General features: G+C 40.0%; 1 protein-coding gene and 1 long non-coding RNA gene across 2 annotated transcripts in view; one reads left to right on the forward strand and one right to left on the reverse strand.

Annotated features, from left to right (window-relative positions):
- Positions 1-21028, reverse strand: part of LOC120861260 (transmembrane protein 117) — a 584735-nt gene that overhangs the window by 312121 nt on the left and 251586 nt on the right. The window lies entirely within an intron of this gene.
- On the forward strand, positions 5021-5268 carry LOC120861262. Its single transcript, XR_005720514.1, has 2 exons — positions 5021-5057; positions 5205-5268. It is a non-coding gene; the product is annotated as an uncharacterized LOC120861262 (long non-coding RNA).

Here is a 21028-nt window from a genome sequence, read left to right on the forward strand (position 1 = left end):
CCATGTATGTGTCCCAACAACCAGAAACCAGGAAGCGAGCTGAGCAGTCAGAGTCTGAACTGGGATTCTAAATCAAGGATTAACAGATAACTAAGGTCTATTTAAAGTTGCTCAGCCAATTGAAAAAAATCAAATCAGCAGCTCCAGGGAGGAGATTTAATAGAAACATGGTCACCAAAGTACAAAACCAGACCATGTCTGTAGGCAGGCACAAGGGCAGCTGGGAGCAACGCCTGAGGTAAAAATTAGACCCTCTGGTTACACATACGGTTAGCTTTTCATCTAGCTCCTGGAGCTAGAGTGAGGGCATGCTAGGAGCGCTTCAAATGAACAGAATAGGCCCCAGGGAGGTCTCCAAATAGACATCAGTGTTGGAGCCTGGTGAACCTTACCTGATTTTAATAGACAACGCATTAAGTGCACACATATAAGGAAAGCCAAGCACATGGCGCCTTTTACTTAACATTGCATTGATAAGGATGTCAGTGGCTTTAGTTAGTCTAACAATACACATGCAAATCAGCTGCCCTCAAAATTGAGAACAGAAGACAAGCAAAGAGGAAAACTATTATTTCTACTAATTTCAAGTATTTGTCGTCTTTTAAACTAATTGTCCCTTTTCCCCTGAACTTGTCTCTTTGCAATACAGTTTTACCTGATCTGCGAACACACCATCAAGGTCACCAGCTAATGCATGGCCCCCATCTCCTACCATCTGCTTTAACTTTTCCCTCTTCAAGCCCTCTAGTCATCAATATATTGACGTTATGCCTGAGTCTTCCTCTCTGCCCAGACTGACATTGGTTCCCAGGTCCTTCACCAAGGCTAATAGGTGGGCATGCCCATTCCATCCTTTAGTTTTGACCATGCTCAGCTCATCCTCAGTCTCTGTGACATCTAGACTCACCCCAGGAGCTTTTAGAAAACATCATTGACCAGACCCCTTTCCGACAGAGTCTGACTTAAGCTGGTGTGGACTGCAGACATCAGCATTTTTTAAAATTTCCTGGAAATGCTAACATTCAGCCAGACTTGGAAACCACCACTGTAGCTAAGGCCTCTTTACACTACCCCTGGTGGTCTGGAAGGCAATTTCGGGCAAGCATCAAGACCACATTGATCTACAAAGGTTCTTGGGGGTCACTACAAAGGACCCTGTAAAGCAGATTATATTCTAAAAATTGTAAGCTCCCTAAGAGTTATAAGCACCAAATGACACATTTAAGGACACTTGGACAGATGAAAAATGATCAGAGCTGGAGCTTATGAAAAGGAAACATTTACAGCCTCCTGACTTCAAACAAGGCCCTCATTTATTCATTGACTGAGTGCTCACCAATCTCATTCAGAATAACCGTGACCATCCCACCATCAGGAGACATCTAAACTCTGCTCAGAGTGCTTGAATTCTTTTAGCTGCCAAAGTTCCTGATGCCAGCTCATGAAAAAATGATAGAAATATCAAAGAACAATCTGCTTCAGAATCACTGATTTAAAAGCACACAGCATATGATGACATGGTTTTACCTTTGATGATTAACAAAACCAGAATTTATTTAAAGTAGAAACCTTCTGGTTGAAATAAGCTATGATCATGAGGGGATGTGCCTGGTACCACTACATTCAAAGTAGAGTGAAAGAAATTAATATAGCCACACCCTCTCATATATATATAAAATAGCCGCATAACTGCTCTCATTCACTTTGCAGTTACTTTTCCAATAAGATTAACTATGGGACAAACATGAATTATGAGTCAAGATGAGAAGTTTAATACTATTTTAGGTTCTTTAGAAATGTGACAGTCATTCTACTAATGGCTGCTTTATATCCCCCAATGATGCCTGAAAATGGGAAAAATAAAATGCAAGAATTGTGCTTTAAAACCATAGACAAAAATGAAACTACTTGTGATAAAACAAAAATATAATGAGATTCGTCCAAAGGGGGTTATACAAATAAACTTTGATAAGTTTAAAGAAGTGGAAAGGTTCTGATTAATTATCTATTTTACACTTAAAGCAACCACGGATGCATGCTTGGTTGCTAAGTCATGTCTGAATCTTTCCAACCCCATGGACTGCAGACTGTCAGGCTGCTCTGTTCATGAGATTCTTCCAGACAAAAATACTTACTCCAATAAAAATTATTTTAAAAAATAGTACTAATACCTGGAAAACAAAGGCTGAAGAAAAAATTCAATGCATATTAATTTTAACAAAATGATTTTTTGCATAAAATGATATACTGCATATGATATACTTACTTAGAGCTAACTAAGAAAGAAAAAGTAGAAGACAGAAGAAGATGGCTGAACAGGGAGATCACCAGCCTCCCCACAAATACATCAAACACTCATCAAGATATCGAACAACTACTACAAAGCAACTTCTAGGTGACAGCAGAAGACCCCAGGCCTCCCAGGGGGGCGGGTTAAGCTCCCCGAAATGAGGTAGGAAAGAGGATGGAGACACATAAAGGGAAAAGATGGAGAAATCCTGGATGGGACCTTGTGCCTCGAGGGAAGGAGGGAGTCCTGAAGCTGGAGGAGTTCCTGTGCACTGGGAAACTCCCTTGCAGGTGGGCCCAAGGGGGAACTGTGGAGTCTTAGAAAACCAGGCAAAGTAGGGACTTAGAGGGCAGAAAAAAAAGAAAAGCTGCACTTTTCAGCTCATGAACAGCTCACAGACTGTGGACCCAACCAGATGGTAGGCTCGGGGAGTGAGGGGAAGCCCATAGAAGCCCTGCAGCCTGTGGTGCCAAGAGTGGGGAGGCATATAAACTTCTTCAGCACACACAACCCTCGCAGCACAGAGGGCAGGCCAGCATGCCGAGAGAGGGGTGGCATACAAACCTCTGCAGTGCACACAAATTGTGAGGTGCAGAGGGCAGTCCGGTGAGCCTGAGACAAGTGCACATTAGCCTCGGGACACAGAGGGAGGGCTCAGGGGACCAAGGCAAGTGCACACAAGACCTGCGACCCAGAGGGCAAGCTCAAGGGCTGAGGGAAGCCCACACAAGTCTCCATGATGCAGAGGGCATGGTCGGGGAGACAAGAAAAGAGCCACACAAGACCCTACCTAGCAAGCTCCAGCCAGGAGCAAAGCGCAGGATGAGGGAACAGAAACTCTGCCAATGATTCCAGGGATAAGTAGGGGGCTGGCAGCAGTGAAGACATGCCGAGAGGGCCACTTTGAAGCAGCTGCAGAAGTAGATGTGTCTAACACTGCCAAAGCCAGAAGGACTGCCCAGAGGCACACTGAACCCACAGACACCCCAAAACCTACCACTGGACACTGCCCTTCAGAGAGGCGAGATCCAGCTCCATCACCCAAGCACAGGCACAAGCTCGCCCAACCAGGAAAACATCACAGAACCCTAACCCACCCCCATCCCTGGGGGCAGACTCCACAAGCAAGAAGACCTAAGACCTTGAGAACCTTTTTTTCTTTCTTGTAAATCACACTGCTTATTCCCCATATACATTTCTATCTTCATATTAGCCTTTTGTGATGCTATAGAGTTTTCCTCTTTGTTTTTTTTTGTTTAAAAAAAATTTCATTTTAAGATTTCTTTTTCACCCTTTTTTTGCTGATTTTTCTGATTGTGTTTTGATATATTCAACTGCTTTTCTTCTAGTTCTTTACTCACAGTAGCTGTTCCTGAATATATATAAATCTTTTTCACATATGTCTATTTTTCTTTGCTTTTCTATTTTTCCTTTACTCTTTCTCGTTATCCTCTTTTCCACCCCCTCCTTTTTGCTTTTCCCTCCCTTCTCTTTTAGCCAGACTCATCAAGAAGAAAAAAAGGGAGAAAAATCAAATCAACAAAATTAGAAATAAAAAAGGAGAGTTTATAACAGACAACACAGAAATACAAAAGATCATAAGAAAATATTATGAGCAACTAAATGCTAATAAAATGGACAACCTAGAGAAAATGGATAGATTCTTAGAAAAGTTCAACCTCCCAAGACTGAACCTAGAAGAAATAGAAATTATGAAGAACCCAATTATAAACACTGAAATTGAAACTGTGATCAAAAGCCTCCCGTAAAACAAAACCCCAGAGAGCTTCAGAGGAGAATTCTATCAAACATTTAGAGAAGAGCTAATGCCAATTTTTCTGAAACTCTTCCAGAAAATTGCAGAACACTTCCAAACTTCTTCTACAAGACCACAATCACCCTGACACCAAAACCAGACAAAGACAACACACAAAAAAGAAAATTACTGGCCAATATCACGGAGAAGGCAATGGCACCCCACTCCAGTACTCTTGCCTGGAAAATCCCGTGGACGGAGGAGCCTGGTAGGCTGCAGTCCATGGGGGTCTCAAAGAGTCGGACACAACTGAGTGACTTCACTTTCACTTTTCACTTTCATGCATTGGAGAAGGAAATGGCAGCCCACTCCAGTGTTCTTGCCTGGAGAATCCCAGGGACAGGAGGGCCTGGTGGGCTGCCATCTATGGGGTCGCAGAGAGTTGGACACAACTGACGCGACTTAGCAGCAGCAGCATCACTGATGAACATAAATGCAAAAATCCTCAAAAAAAATTCTACCAAACAGAATTCAACAGCACATTAAAAAGCTCATACACCATGATCAAGTAGGGTTTATTCCAGGGATGCAAGCATTCTTCAATATCCACAAATCAATCAATGTGATACACCATATTAACAACTTGAAAGATAAAAACCATATGATCATCTCAATAGAAGGATAAAAAGCCTTTGACAAAATTCAGCACCATTTATGATAAAAAAAAAAACGCTTCAAAAAATGGGCATAGAAGGAACCTATCTCAACATAGTAAAGGCCATGTATGATAAGGACACAGCAAACATTATTCTCAATGGTTAAAAACTAAAAGCATTCAATCTAAGATCAGGATCAAGACAAGGATGTCCACTCTTCACCACTATTATTCAACATATTTTTAAAGGTCCTAACTATAGCAATTAGAGACAGAAAAAAAAAAAAAAGAAATAAAAGGAATCCAGATTGGAAAAGAAGAAGTAAAACTCTCACTGTCTGCAGATGACATGATCAGTTCAGTTCAGTCACTCAGTTGTGTCTGACTCTTTGCAATCCCCTAGACTGCAGCATACCAGGCTTCCCTGTCCATCACCAAAACTCAGATCTTGCTCAAACTCATGTCCATTGAGTCAGTGATACCATCCAACTATCTTATGATAGTATACATAGAAAATCCTAAAGATACTATCAGAAAATTACTAAGAGCTAATCATTGAATTCAGCAGTCATAAGATATAAGGTCAATACACAGAAATCACATGCATACCTATATACTAATAATGAAAAAAAAGAAAGAGTAATTAAGGACTCAATCCCATTCACCTTTTTAATGAAAATAATAAAATATCTAGGAATAAGCCTACCTGAGGCGATGGAACCCCACTCTAGTACTCTTGCCTGGAAAACCCCATGGGAGGAGGAGCCTGGTAGGCTACAGTCCATGGGGTCGCTAAGAGTCAGACACAACTGAGTGACTTCCCTTTCACTTTTCACTTTCATGCAGTGGAGAAGGAAATGGCAACCCACTCCAGTGTTCTTGCCTGGAGAATCCCAGGGACGGGAGAGCCTGGTGGGCTGCCATCTCTGGGGTCGCACAGAGTCGGACATGACTGAAGCGACACAGAAGCAGCAGCAGCAGCAGCAGCAGCAGCAGCAGCAAGTAGACTACAGAACTGTATACAGAAAATTATAAGACACTGATGAAAGAAATTAAAGATGACATAAGCAGATGGAGAAATATTCCATGTGCCTGAGTAGGAAGAATCAATATTGTGAAAATGACTATACTACCAAATGCAGTCTACAGATTCAGTGCAATCCCTATCAAATTACCAATGGCGTTTTTCATAGAACTAGAACAAAAAAATTCACAATTCATCTGGAAATACAAAAGACCCCAAATAGCCAAAGTAGTCTTGAGAGAGAAGAATGGAGCTGGAGGAATCAACCTTCTTGACTTCAGACTATATTACAAAGCTACAGTCACAAAGACAATATGGTACTGGCACAAAGACAGAAATATAAATCAATGGAACAGGATAGAAAGTCCAGAGATAAACCCATGCACCTGTGGGTTTTTTGACAAAGGAGGCAAGAATATACAATAGGGCAAAGACAGATTCTTCAATAAGTGGTGCTGGGAAAACTGGACAGTTATGTGCAAAAGAATGAAATTAGAACACTGCCTAATGCCATACACAAAGATAAACTCAAAAATGGATTAAAGACCTAAATGTAAGAGCAGAAACAGAGGAAAACATAGGCAGAACACTCGATGACATAAATCAAAGCAGGATCTCCTATGACCCATCTCCTAGAGTAATGGAAATAAAACAAAAATAAACAAGTGGGACCTGTTTAAACTTAAAAGCTTTTAAAAAGCAAAGGGAACTACAAATGGTGAAAATACAACCCTTGTAATTGGAGAAAATAATAGCAAAGGAAACAACTGACAAAGAATTAATTTCCAAAATATACAAGCAGCTCATAGAACTCAATACCAGAAAAACAAACAACCCAATCAAAAAGTGGGAAAAAGACCTAAACAGACATTTCTCCAAAGAAGACATACAGATGGCTAAAAAACACATGAAAAGATGCTCAACATTGCTCATTATTAGAGAAATGCAAATCACAACTACAATGACTACCACCTCACACCAGTCAGAATGGCCATCCATCATCAAAAAGTCTACAAATAGTAAATGCTGGAGAGAGCATGGAGAAAAGTGAACCCTCTTTCAGTGCTAGTGGGAATGTAAACTGATACAGCCACTATGGAAGACAGTACGTAGATTTCTTAAAAAATCAGGAACAAAATTACCATATACCCTGAGGCAACCAAAATTGAAAAAGACACATGTACCCCAAAATTCATTACAGCACTATATACAATAGCTAAAACAAGGAACTTCAGATGTTCAAGCTGGTTTTAGAAAAGGCAGAGGATTGCTGTGGCTAAAACTTCCAGAACTATGTTGAATAGTAGTCCTGATCAGCAGATGAATGGATAAGGAAGCTGTGGTACATATACACAATGGAGTATTACTCAGCCATTAAAAAGAATACATTTGAATCAGTCCTAATAAGATGGATGAAACTGGAGCCGATTATACAGAGTGAAGTAAGCCAGAAAGAAAAACACCAATATAGTATACTAACACATATATATGGAATTTAGAAAGATGGCAATGATGACCCTGTATGCAGGACAACAAAAAAGACACAGATGTGTATAACGGACTTTTGGACTCAGTGGGAGAGGGAGAGGGTGAGATGATTTGGGAGAATGGCATTGAAACATGTATAATATCATGTAAGAATCGAATTGCCAGTCTATGTCCGATGCAGGATATGGCACGCTTGGGGCTGGTACGCGGGGATGACCCAGAGAGATGTTGTGGGGAGGGGTGTGGGAGGGGGGTTCATGTTTGGGAACGCATGTACACCCGTGGTGGATTCATGTCAATGTATGGCAAAACCAATACAGAATTGTAAAGTAAAATAAAAAATAAATTTAAAAAATAAAAAATAAAATTAAAAAAAAAAAAGAAAAGGCAGAGGAACCAGAGATCAAATTGCCAACATCCATTGGATCATGGAAAAAGCAAGAGAGTTCCCGAAAAATATCTATTTCTGCTTTATTGACTATGCCAAAGCCTTTGACTGTGTGGATCACAAGAAACTGTGGAAATTCTGAAAGAGATGGGACTACCAGACCACCTGATCTGCCTCTTGAGAAACCTGTATGCAGGTCAGGAAGCAACAGTTAGAACTGGACATGGAACAACAGACTGGTTCCAAATAGGAAAAGGAGTACATCAAGGCTGTATATTGTCACCCTGCTTATTTAACTTCTATGCAGAGTACATCATGAGAAACGCTGGGCTGGAATTAGCACAAGCTGGAATCAAGACTGCCGGGAGAAATGTCAATAACCTCAGATATGCAGATGACACCATCCTTATGGCAGAAAGTGAAGAGGAACTAAAAAGCCTCTTGATGAAAGTGAAAGAGAAGAGTGAAAGAGTTGGTTTGGGACTCAACACTCAGAAAGCAAAGATCATGGCATCTGGTCCCATCACTCCATGACAAATAGATGGGGAAACAGTGGAAACAGTGTCAGACTTTATATTTTTGGGCTCCAAAATCACTGCAGATGGTGATTGCAGCCATGAAATTAAAAGATGCTTACTCCTTGGAAGAAAAGTTATGACCAACCTTGATAGCATATTCAAAAGCAGAGACATTACTTTGCCAACAAAGGTCTGTCTAATCAAGGCTATGGTTTTTCCTGTGGTCATGTATGAATGTGAGAGTTGGACTGTGAAGAAAGCTGAGTGCCGTAGAATTGATGCTTTTGAACTGTGGTGTTGGAGAAGACTCTTGAGAATCCCTTGGACTGCAAGGAGATCCAACCAGTCCATTCTGAAGGAGATGAGTCTTGGGTGTTCTTTGGAAGGAATGATGCTAAAGTTGAAACTCCAGTACTTTGGCCACCTCATGTGAAGAGTTGACTCATAAGAAAAGACCTGATGCTGGGTGGGATTTGGAGGAAAAGGGGACAACAGAGGATGAGATGGCTGGATAGCATCACCAACTTGGACGTGAGTGAGTGAACTCCGGGAGTTGGACAGGGAGGCCTGGTGTGCTGCAATTCATGGGGTCACAAAAGTTGGACACGACTGAGTGACTGAACTGAACTGAAAACATTTAAGCAACCTATATATCCATGAACAGACGAATGGATAAAGAAGCTGCAATACATATATACAATGAAACACTGCTGCTGCTGCTAAGTTGCTCCAGTCGTGTCCGACTCTGTGCAACCCCATAGATGGCAGCCCACCAGGTTCCACTGTTCCTGGGATTCTCCAGGCAAGAACACTGGAGGGGGTTGCCATTTCCTTCTCCAATGCATGAAAGTGAAAAATCATTTCCGGCTCTTCCTGGCCCCATGGACTGCAGCATACTAGGCTCCTCCGTCCATGGGGTTTTCCAGGCAAGAGTACTAGGGTGGGTTGCCATTGCCTTCTCCCAATGAAATACTACTCATCCATTAAAAGGAACACATTTGAATTGGTTCTAAAGAGGTGGACGAACCTAGAGCCTGTTATACAGACTGAAGTCAGAAAGAGTAATATAAATATCATACACTGGTGTATATATATGGAATCTAGAAAGATGGTACTGATGACTTTATTTTCAGGGCAGCAATGGAGAAACAGACTAGAGAAGAGACTTATGGACATGGGGGGAGGGGAGGAGGGAGACGGTGAGATGTATGGAGAGAGTAAGATGGAAATTTACAATACCATATGTAAAACAGATAGCCAATGGGAATTTGCTGTATGACTCATGGAACTCAACAGGGGCTCTGTGACAATCTAGAAGGGTGGGATGGGAAGGGAGATGGGAGAGAGATTCAGGAGGGAGGGGACATGGGTGTATCTATAGCTGATTTTGATGTATGACAGAAAAACCACAAAATTCTGTAAATAAATTATCCTTCAAATTAAAAAATTAAGTTCCAAGAAAAGAAAAAGTATTTTCCTTTCATCAATACCTACCAAAATTTATGGAATAACAAAATTATGTGGCAAACAATCTTTCTAGTTTTCTCCAGCTCATATGCATAGTAATCTTCAGCCAAACTGACTCCATCTTGCTTTTCTAGTTCTGTGAGATTTTGCACAAGGCTGTTCCCTATGCCTGAAATAGCTTCCTTTATCTTTTCAGCAGTCAACTCTTGCCCATCTCTTGAAATAAAGCTCCACTATCGGTTTGTCTTCCTTGTCCTCTTCTACCTTCTAAAGCATTGCCCACCCCCAGGCCCCTGATGCTGGTTAGAAACTGCTCACCCCACGTCTGAAGGCAGGACTCTGAGTCAGAGGCGGAGGACATTGGCCAGACGGATGGAGACTGAAAGCAGAGTTAGGTTTTCTGTCTTCTAAATCATAGCACTTTTCCCCTTGGTTAAGGCACTTAATAACCTTTTGTTGGTTAAGTAAGTCTTAAAAAAGGAATGTGGGTCATTGTTCTCTGAGAAAGGGATTGGCCTGAATATAAAATGTTATTACTTTTCATATATATACGTTCCCTTTATTTTGTTGATTTTCTTCTTGTTTTTTTTTAATCATAAAGGTAAGAAAAGGTTCACTATTAAAACAAAAAAGCATTAAAGATTGGAAGGAAGATATGATCTGACATTGCATTATTCACAACTATTACAATTTCCTTCCAATATATTTTATACATATTTTCTAAATAAAAAATATTAAGATGTGGGTAAAAAAAATGTGGCAGAGATGATAGATAACTAGATAGATAATAATTTATAAAAATAAATTACACAATGCTTATAAAGAAGACAACTGATAATCAATACACCCCAATAAATGTATAATGCAAAGATATAGTAAGACATTTTACTTATAAGATCTCTTGACTTGAAGAAGCAGGAAGTACTTAAGTCAAACAGTATCATTCTGACATTTTTCATGGTAAAGTGAAGAGTAATGACAGACCACAAAGATAAAAGATTTGCATCCCTAATATAGATGACATTAAAATGATGCTTTAAATTAAGTGGGAAGTTATTTCATAGTTCTTTTATCTTTCTCTCTCTCACTAATAAAAAGCAAAACAGCCCGGTTTTGTCTCAAACTCCTAGTGACTTCAGGATCAGATATTGCATATTGTTTGCCACGAGCCAATGCTCCAGCAAACCTAGGCAGAGGAACTCTGTCAAGGGTATGTCCAGAAGCCCTGGGACAGAGTGGATAGATATTGGGGACAGAACCAATTATGGTTCAATTGATTCAACTCATGTGTTATGAATAGTAAAAGGCACTGAGATAGACAACTAAAGATTAGAGAGGACAATTGCAATGCTAAGCAGAAAGTGCTATAATTAAAAAAAAATAAGCTATAACTCAAGGAAGGTTTTAATGTAGAAATGGCATCAGAATTGAAATTTAATGTATGAGTCAATTTAAGGAAGCCAAGAGGAACAGGGGGAATTTCAGGTGCAAGAATAACTAGGCAAGAAAGATCATGATGCATTCAAGGGATTCAAAGTGCTAGGAAACTGAAGCCCAAACCAAGGGCTACTTCATAGAGGATCAGAGTGATGACTGATGAAGATGGAAATGCAGGCAGCAACTAGATCCTGAAGAAAGAATTGTTTTACATTTAATCCTGAATGTAAAGGGGGCTTTCACTGATCCGAGGCTTGTATATCAGATGTCAATTTGTATTCTATTGATACTAAGCTGGCAGCAGCATGGAGAGTTGATTGATAAGGCCACAATGAGGTGAAATTTGACTAGTCAGGAGACTGCCAAAACAAGTTAGTTGAAAGACAGGCCTGACTAAGGAACCAGCAACAGGGAGGAGGAGGTAGAGACACAGTCAAAGCTAACAAGGAACAAGAACCTACAGTTTCCTCATCTGCAGGATGAGGATACTAAGAGAAAGGATGAACTTAAGAGAAACTTTTGTATTTCTGCTTCAGCAACTGAGTAGGCAGTGGTGCCATTCATCAAATTAGAAAATAAAAAGGAAGCACATGTGAAAAAGGAGATACACTCAGTATTGGAAAAGCTGAGATTTATCTTCCTGTGGAACACTGGAGACATGCAAAATAGGTAGCTGAATATATAAGTCTGTACTGAAATGCAGAGAAGGATGTAAGAGCACTTAGGTTAGAGGTACAGTTTGTTCTTTACAGTTATAAAAGTGGGTAAAATTCCATAAAGAAAAGAAAGAGGAACTGAGGTGAGAATCCCAAGAATATCAACCTCAAAACAATTGGAAAGGGAAAAATAATCCAGGCTGCCTAAAGAGATGACTGACCCAGAAATAGAATCGGTCCAGAGACAGAAAAACTTTGGAGTATACTAATGAAATATAGAGTTTCCTGGGTAGCTCAGCTGGTAAAGAATCTGCCTGCAATGCAGAAGACCCCAGTTAAATTCCTGGGTCAGGAAGTTCCCCTGGAGGAGAGAGAGGCTACCCACTCCACTATTCCTGGGCTTCCCTAGTGGCTCAGATGGTAGAGAATCCACCTGCAATGTGGGAGACCTGGGTCCGATCTCTGGGTTGAGAAGATCCCTTAGAGGAGGGCATGGCAACCCACTCCAGTATTCCTGCCTGGAGAATCCCCATGGACAGAGGAGCCTGGCAGGCTACAGTCAATGGGGTCACAAAGAGTCAGACGTGACTGAGTGACTGACTAAATACAATGAAATATAACAACAAATTCAAGAAAATGGAACAAAATAAGAAATTTTAAAAAGAGAAAATAATTGACAGTATGAAATACTTAAGCGAGGTGAAAAATTAAGAGTTGAAATATAACTGTTACATTTAACATCCAGATCATTGTTGACCTCACAGAAATATGCCATTGGTTGAGTAGAGGCAAATATTAGAATATAGTGAGTTTGATCACATTTAGGAAGAAATTAAAAGAAGACCATGAGTACAGGCATTCACTTTAATTCCAAAAGCCTGGCTATAAAGGGACAGAACAACACACTGATAATTAGGCCTCATACGCTTAAGAAGAGACACACAATTGTGTTTCTAATGGAGGGAAGTGAATCAGAACTCATGTTATCCTGTATCATGGCTATTTTTGTACATGACGTTTTTTCTCTAAGTTGCTTTACTGCAGAGGCACTAACTCAGATGTGGCAGTGGGTCAACAAATGTTACTTAATGAGTAAATGAATGAGGCGACCAATCAGAAAGAATGTGAAGAATATAAAGAATATTGTATTAGAAGTACACCCAGACTTAAAAATTATAGAAATAACCCAATGTCACAGAACAAAACTGGAAGGGGGACATGTACATCTGAGATTTAGTTCATCTGACACCAAAAAAAAGTTACACGACTTTAGTTTAAAAAATCCCATTAATATGATGAGGAATGACAAAGGTTCTGATTCATCCCCAAGTCTGACAGACTGATCATAGCACGGAGTTATGCAGAAGTCTGAGGTTCTGCTTCACTCAGGTAGTGGTGGATTTTAAGGGATTTGCAATGTCCGCTATGTCTGCAAAAGAGGAGTGGGTGGCACACGTGCAACATTACTCATGAATCCCAATGAAACAGTTCACACACCCAGCTCTAAAAGGTAAGAAAATATGTGATTCTTTTTATTTTTCTGAAAATTCATTCAGAACAAAGTTTTAAAAAGAAAATCCTAAAAAAAAAAAATAAAAGAAAATAAAAAATAAAAAGAAAATCCTACAGTGAGTTGAAGGCTAGAGAGATGTTTTATGCATGGCTTGTTTCAGATTCTTTTTTTACAAAAACCAAAACTAGCATGGCCACAAGTCTCCATGTAGGAATCTGGGAGAAGCAGCATTTAATAGCAAATAATAGTGTTTGCTTTATTGCATAATACTTAGAAGGGCTGAAAGTGTTCCCACCTCTACCCTTGACACCATCTACTAGTACTACTCAGGCAGTGACTTTTCAGCATCCATCATGCTCAGTGGACACACTTTTATTAATCTCAGAATACTGTGATGGAGGTATGTCGTAAGTATGACTAGCCTTACTGACTAGAGGGGAAACAAAGCTCAGAATAAATTACTTTCAGAGGCTGCTGAGTGAACCAGAAGTGGATGTGAGAATGGTTTCTTTGGTCAAGCAGATTCAAGACCTGATTTAGGCATATGCTCAACTATTCAAGAGTTGTACTGGACTTAGTACCTGTGAGTTATTGCATGCATCTAATACATTGCTAAAAAAAAACAGTCCAACATGCAGAGATGAGCTCTCTATGAGTTTTATCTTGCCACAAAGTACTGCAGTTTGCATAGAGGCTCATCTGCAAGCACTAGCAACTGCTTCATTCCTGACTGCCATTATGCAGAGAAAGAAGAAGGAAATATGGAAGAGGAAGTTGCCATTTTTCTTTAAAATAGAAACAACTAAATAATATGTCCCCTTTGGCAAAAGTGATTAGTGAAACAAATAAAAAGAAAGGATCAACTATTCCTTTTAAATTCTACCTGGTGAATGCACTGATCACAGTTCAACAAACACATCTGTGAATGAAGATTTTTGTCCATTTTAAACTGTTGAGAAGATCTTACTTATTTTAGTATGAAGTGTCAGAATGAAAAATAAATAAAGTTATAGACTCAAATAAACAAATACTGAAAGGCCTATTTGGCCCCTAGAAGTCAGGTCAGACACTAATGATTTTTTGTCATGTTATTAAATTGGTTCAGTGTAGGAAATGAGAACTCTCATAAGCTCTATGCCACAACCACTGCATATCGTGTCTCCAGAATATGAAAAAAAAAATGTTTCATAGATATAATTCTGGCCATCTGTTCACAAAGAAAATAAGACTGTTCTATAAAAGTTCATTTTAATATTAATGTCTTTTCAAAGAAAATATGTGGATTGAGCAGATGTCCAAAGAGTTCTTGAATTTCTAGTATTTTTTGAATTAAATTAAAAAAAATTCGTTATTTCCTAAAATTACTTGTTTCCTTATTTTGTTGTTAGCTGTTAATACTCTGAGCTCTGGAGGCATGCAAACCTATATTCAAATTCTCACCCTACATCTTACTATCCCTTAGTAACAGGAGAAAGTTTGTTTCTTATCTGACTCCTAAAATATATTCATTAAATGTGGTTTGTCTGCTGTTGTTAGTGTTTTATTATACCATCATAAATTTATTATACATTATTGAGAGGTAGACAAGTAATCATTCATTCTGACTGCCATCTAAGGAAGATAACTTATCAGTGCAATGCTAGTAGTAAAATAGCTTAAAAAAGAGAAAAGGGATATAGCATAATAAGTAAAATACTGTATAAGCTCTGTTTTACAAAAGAAAGTCTACTTTTCTATGAATGGGACTAAACAGTCTTGAAATCTGATAAAGGAAATATTCTATCTATAATTGGAACACATCTTTTATTCCTCAAACAAAATACTCAATATCACTCTGTCAATTATTAATTTCATGTCAAGTATTAATTTGGATTATATAAATAAGAGAAGAAATTTTCCTTATTTCCATTGTATTTTCCAGATATATATTCTATAATTGTTACTCAATATTATAACAATATATAATTGTCATTCAATACAACAGACAAATGGGAACAGCTAACCCACTTATGACAGAAAGCGAAAAAGAACTAAAGAGCCTCTTGATGAAAGTGAAAGAGGAGAGTGAAAAAGTTGGCTTAAAACTCAACATCCAGAAAACTAAGACCATGGCATCCAGTCCTATCACTCCATGGCAAATAGATGGGGAAACAGTGACAGAGTTTATTTTGGGGGGCTCCAAAATACTGCAGATGGTGACTGCAGCCATGAAATTAAAAGACACTTGCTCCTTGAAAGAAAAGTTATGACAAACCTAGACAGCATATTAAAAAGTAGAGACATCACTTTGCCAACCAAGGTCCATCTAGTCAAAGCTACGATTTTTCCAGTAGTCATGTATGGATGTGAGAGTTGGACTATAAAGAAAGCTGAGTGCCAAAGAATTGATGCTTTTGAACTGTGGTGTTGGAGAAGGCCCTTGAGAGTCCCTTGGATGGGAAGGAGATCCAACCAGTCCATCCTAAAGGAGATCAGTCCTGAATATTCATTGGAAGGACTGATGCTGAAGCTGAAACTCCAAAACTTTGGCCACCTGATGTGAAGAACTGACTCATTGGAAAAGATCTTAATGCTGGGAGGGATTAGGGGCAGGAGGAAAAGGGGCCGACAGAGGATGAGATGGCTGGATGGCATCACCAACTCAATGGACGTGAGTTTGAGTAAACTCTGGGAGTTGGTGATGGACAGGGAGGCTTGGCGTGCTGCAGTCCATGGGGTCACAAAGAGTCGAACACGAATGAGCGACTGGACTGAACTGAACTGAAGGTATAACAGAAAGAAAACTGGAGTCCAGTTTCCAAAAATCTTAGTCTCTGTCAATAATAGTCATGTCTGACCTAAAGCAAGTAATTCACCCTCTTAGAAAATTGTGTCTGCTTTCATACATTTAAAATGAAGATAATACAAATCATAGGGCCTTTGTGGGGTTTAAATGAATAAATAGATAAGGTGCTTTAGTAACGTCTAGCAAATGATACTGGCTCAGTAAATGTTTGTGACACACACATGAAAAATGCAACCTAAACACTACTTAATTGAAAACATTTAAGTAATATAATTTTGATTAAACTTATTGTGTGTGCTCAAAATAACTTTTAAAAGTAAAGGAAGAGAGAAATGGAGGGCGGGAACCCAAAGCTATAATTTAAGTGACTTGACTTGCAGTTACAGGTAATATTACTAACTAATAATTTTACCTTACAGCAACATTATTCACACTCAGTTCCCAATAACCATTCTAGGGCAGCTAACATTTGGTAGCACCTGTTGAAATAGTAGTCCAGAGTGGTTATTCATACACTGGCAGCTCCACATCTGGCATACAGTGACAACCGATCCCTTCTCTTGTCTTAATTTCTTCTCTTCTACACTTCAAGAGCAGTGTCAATTTCACTCTTCTTCCTATAGTTTATATTACAAAGCTCAAGTTCTGGGGTTTGCTGGGTCACAATGTACCCGTGATGTTGGACACTAGATTGTTCTCTTCAACTATGACATGAATTAGTTTGGGAAAAAAAATTAAACTACCTTTTAACTTCTAAAATCTGGTAAACACCAGATTTTTTTAAAAAGTCAAGGATGAAATACTGTCTCGGCTCAGGACAAAAGAAAAATGGTTGTATCAATTCAGCCATGTGACTCTCACAAATAACATGAGCATTAATATCTGTCACCTCATTGCCCTGTGGATTCTAGCACTAGGTGCTGAGATCCATTGGTCTGCCAAGTGATAGGATTCTAGTGGAGGTTGTATCCATGAAGAGTCAATCTCATAAAAAGATAAGGGGAAATCTGTCCCAAAGGCTGAAAACTAAAAAAGGAAAGAGAAGAATAGAAAAAAAAATCATAGGGAATAAATATGAGGTGACATTACTGAAAGACAAAGAAGAATGCCACAAGCATCAATAAAAGAAAGAAGGGACATCCACACATAAGTAGAAAGATATTGTAACAGCTACAATCTATGAAATCCCAGAGGTTAGAAACAGGACCTGCAAAACCCTTGGCCAAAGGTAAGCAGGGATCTATGTTTCTCAGATCAGTTCTATGATTAATACCCCTTCCCTTGGACTTCCAATATCAGGCAATACAGGAACTTCTCTGGTCAAATGCTCTGTTCAAAACTTGTAGAAAAAAATCTTCTCAAAAGGAAAACATATGAAGTTTGCTAAAAGAAGTAACTATATGGCAGGAAAAAGAAGATCTCAGAGAAAGTAATCATAGAACTTTTATCAAAAAAAGTGGCAACAGAAAGTTTCAAAGAAAGTGGTCATAAAGGTTTTCTGTCCTCAACTCATTGCTGCTATTGTTTAGTTGCTAAGTCGTGTATGACTCTTTTGCGACCCTGTGGACTGTAGCCTGCCAGGCTCCTCTATCTGTGGGATTCTCCAGGCAAGAATACCAGAGTCACTTGCTATTTCCTTCTTCAGGGGGTCTTCCTGACCCAGGAATCAGACCCTCATCACCTGCTTGGCAGGCAGATTCTTTACCCCTCAACTCATTACAGAAATACAAATTTTCCTCTAACCCCAAATACTGTAATGCCAACCAAAAAAACACAATGAATTTGAGATAAGAAGAGTAGAATAGTAGTGTTTGGACTATTTCTGAAAAACATTTGCTTATACTGCATATTGGGGCTGGAGGACGGGACAGAGATATTGGCAGGTAGGGAGAAAATGAGGAGAGAACAAAGAGATAGAAAAACAGACAAGAAATAGAAATAGAGAGGTAGAGAGACAGAAAGCCAAAGAGAGACATTCAGAGAGATGAATAGGGGCAAAAAGAGACAGACTTACTGAGAGAAAAGGGACTCTACAAGATCCCTAAGTTACTTCTTTGCATGCAGGCCACATTATACCTAAACTGGTTAGATGGAAGTAAATATATCTTTTTAGATCTATAGATAAACAAATTTGGGGAGTTTCATGAATAAACAATTCTACATAGCCAATCCCTTATCTGGGAAATATAAATTTCCTATGGCAAATATAAATCCTACATGTTTTGCTGTGTTTTCTTCTCAATATTAATGGAGGATGGTCTCAGTTTATCCTCTAGGAAATAATTTTTCACTCTTATATCTCCCCTTAGGCTTTTTCTTCTCTTGGCTGAATAATTATTCTTCTACCTATTTTTCATGGTTCTAATTTCTAAGCTTTTAATTATCTTTATTGGTTTCCTGAGCATCCTCTGCCAATCCCTTCAAGCCCACCTCAGAGTGATCTAAAAACAGGAGCCACAATGAACATGTACAGATCATTGTATTGCGCTTGGAGGAAATTCACCAGCTACACAGGCCACATTTCCTTGGGCCATCACAGTCTCCTCTTAATACAGACATTGCAGTTACTCTTACTGTTATCAATGCGGAATAGGGTGTAAAAAGATTAAAGCTACTGGAGACTCAGACTGGTAAGTGGACAGGTACATAGGCAGGATCAGGAGTTCAGAGGTGTCAGCCTCTGTCAGAGAGGAGAGAGAAGAGACATGAGGCAGGGATGGAGAAGGGAAGCCTGACTCAGGAGGCTTGTGTGCCTTTAGTTCAGCTCAATAAAGTTGCTCAGTCCTGTCTGACTCTTTGCAATCCCATGGACTGTAGCATGCCAGGCTTCCCTGTCCATCACCAACTCCCAGAGCTTGCTCAAACTCATGTCTATTGAGTGGGTGAGGCCATCCAACCATCTCATCCTCTATTGTCCCCTTATCCTCCTGCCTTCAATCTTTCCCAGCATCAGGATTGACAGTTTTGATCTCCTCGCAATCCAAGGGACTCTCAAGCATCTTCTCCAACACCACAGTTCAGAAGCATCAATTCTTTAGCACTCAACTTTATTTATAGTCCAATTCTTACAAACATACATGACTACTGGAAAAACCATAGCTTTAACTAGACATACCTATTGCAGCCAAGGATGGAGAATTTCTCTACAGCCAGCAAAAACAAGACTGGGGGAGCTGACTGTGGCTCAGATCGTGAACTCATCGTAAAATTCAGACTTAAATTGAAGTAGGGAAAACCACTAGACCTTTCAGGTATGACCTAAATCAAATCCCTTACGACTATACAGTGGAAGTGACAAATAGATTCAAGGGATTAGATCTGATAGAGTGCCTATCCTCCCCCTAAGAGGGCTTATGTGTGCCTTGGTGAGGACTTTTGTTTTATTCATTGGGCAATGTATGTTTTGATAGAGTGGAGAATTAGGCTTGTCTTAAGGGGTGACTATTCTGGCCACCGTTGTAGTCTGATCTGGAGTTGGTGGGAGAAGTTTGTGCCCAATGATTAGGACTTTCAGTGTTTCTTGAAACACACTAGGTGAGAGGTGATGAGTCCCAAATCAAGGCAAATGCTATAGAAATGGAAGATGTGAACCCACATTCAAGGGCCATTAACGGATAGAGGGAGGAGAGCTCGTGAAAGAGACTGAGAGCAAGCAGTCAAAGAAGCTGGAAGAGAATGGGAAGAGTGGCACAGAGGCTGCCAAGAAGCTCCAGGACCTGCGCTTGGCGGGTTGCTCTGGTGACCATAGGGGCTGCTTGTTCTGAGCAGTGGGAGCAGCAAACAAACCGCAGTGGGCTGAGTCAGAAGGACATAGAGATGAAACTATCCAATCTGGGAGTCTTACGGTGATGGTGAGGAAATCTGAGGGAAACTGAAGGGTCAGAGGAGTTTTGCTCTGGGAAAAGTTACAGGTTGAAGAAAAGAAGCAAAACATGAGCAAAGTATCATCAAGCATTACGTTTTTATGGATGAAAACACATCAGAACTTGGCAATGAGTGAGCCTTAGCTAAAAATAGAATGAACTGGCACTAAACACTGCTACAATATGCTGTATCTAAGCATTAATATGTGCAATAAATCTGAGATGATTAGGATATTTAAACGGAATTTATTTGTCTTGGCATGTTTAGATATTTTTATATATTCCAAACTCCAGCTAGCACTGCCCATGCAGAAAACAATGACCAGTGCTACAAATACAAAGAATAAATCTCAGTTCTAACACTCGGTTCAGTCGCTCAGTTGTGTCCAACTGTTTGCGACCCCGTAAATCACAGCACGCCAGGCCTCCCATCACCAACTCCCGGAGTTCACCCAAACTCATGTGCATCAAGTCGGTGGTGCCATCCAGCCATCTCATCCTCTGTCATCCCCTTCTCCTCCTGCCCTCAATCCCTCCCAGCATCAGGGTCTTTTCCAATGAGTCAACTTTTCACATGAGGTGGCCAAAGTATTGGAGTTTCAGCCTCAGCATCAGTCCTTCCAATGAACACCCAGGACTGGTATCTTTTAGGATGGACTGGTTGGATCTCCTTGCAGTCCAACACTCAGTTCAGTTCAGTTCAGTTCACTTCAGTCGCTCAGTCGTGTCCGACTCTTTGCGACCCCATGCATCACAGCATGCCAGGCCTCCCTGTCCATCCCCAACTCCCGGAGTTCACTCAGACTCATGTCCATCGAGTCAGTCATGCCATCCAGCCATCTCATCCCCTGTCATCCCTTTCTCCTCCTGCCCCCAATCCCTCCCAGCATCAGAGTCTTTTCCAATGAGTCAACTCTTCACATGAGGTGGCCAAAGTACTGGAGTTTCAGCTTTAGCATCATTCCTTCCAAAGAAATCCCAGGGCTGATCTCCTTCAGAATGGACTGGTTGGATCTCCTTGCAGTCTGAGGGACTCTCAAGAGTCTTCTCCAACACCACAGTTCAAAAGCGTCAATTCTTCAGTGCTCAGCCTTCTTCACAGTCCAACTCTGACATTCATACATGACCACAGGAAAAACCATGGCCTTGACTAGACGGACCTTAGTCGGTAAAGTAATGTCTCTGCTT

The sequence above is a fragment of the Oryx dammah genome, unplaced genomic scaffold, assembly GCF_014754425.2.
Source record: "Oryx dammah isolate SB20612 unplaced genomic scaffold, SCBI_Odam_1.1 HiC_scaffold_11232, whole genome shotgun sequence".
Lineage (NCBI taxonomy): Eukaryota > Metazoa > Chordata > Mammalia > Artiodactyla > Bovidae > Oryx > Oryx dammah.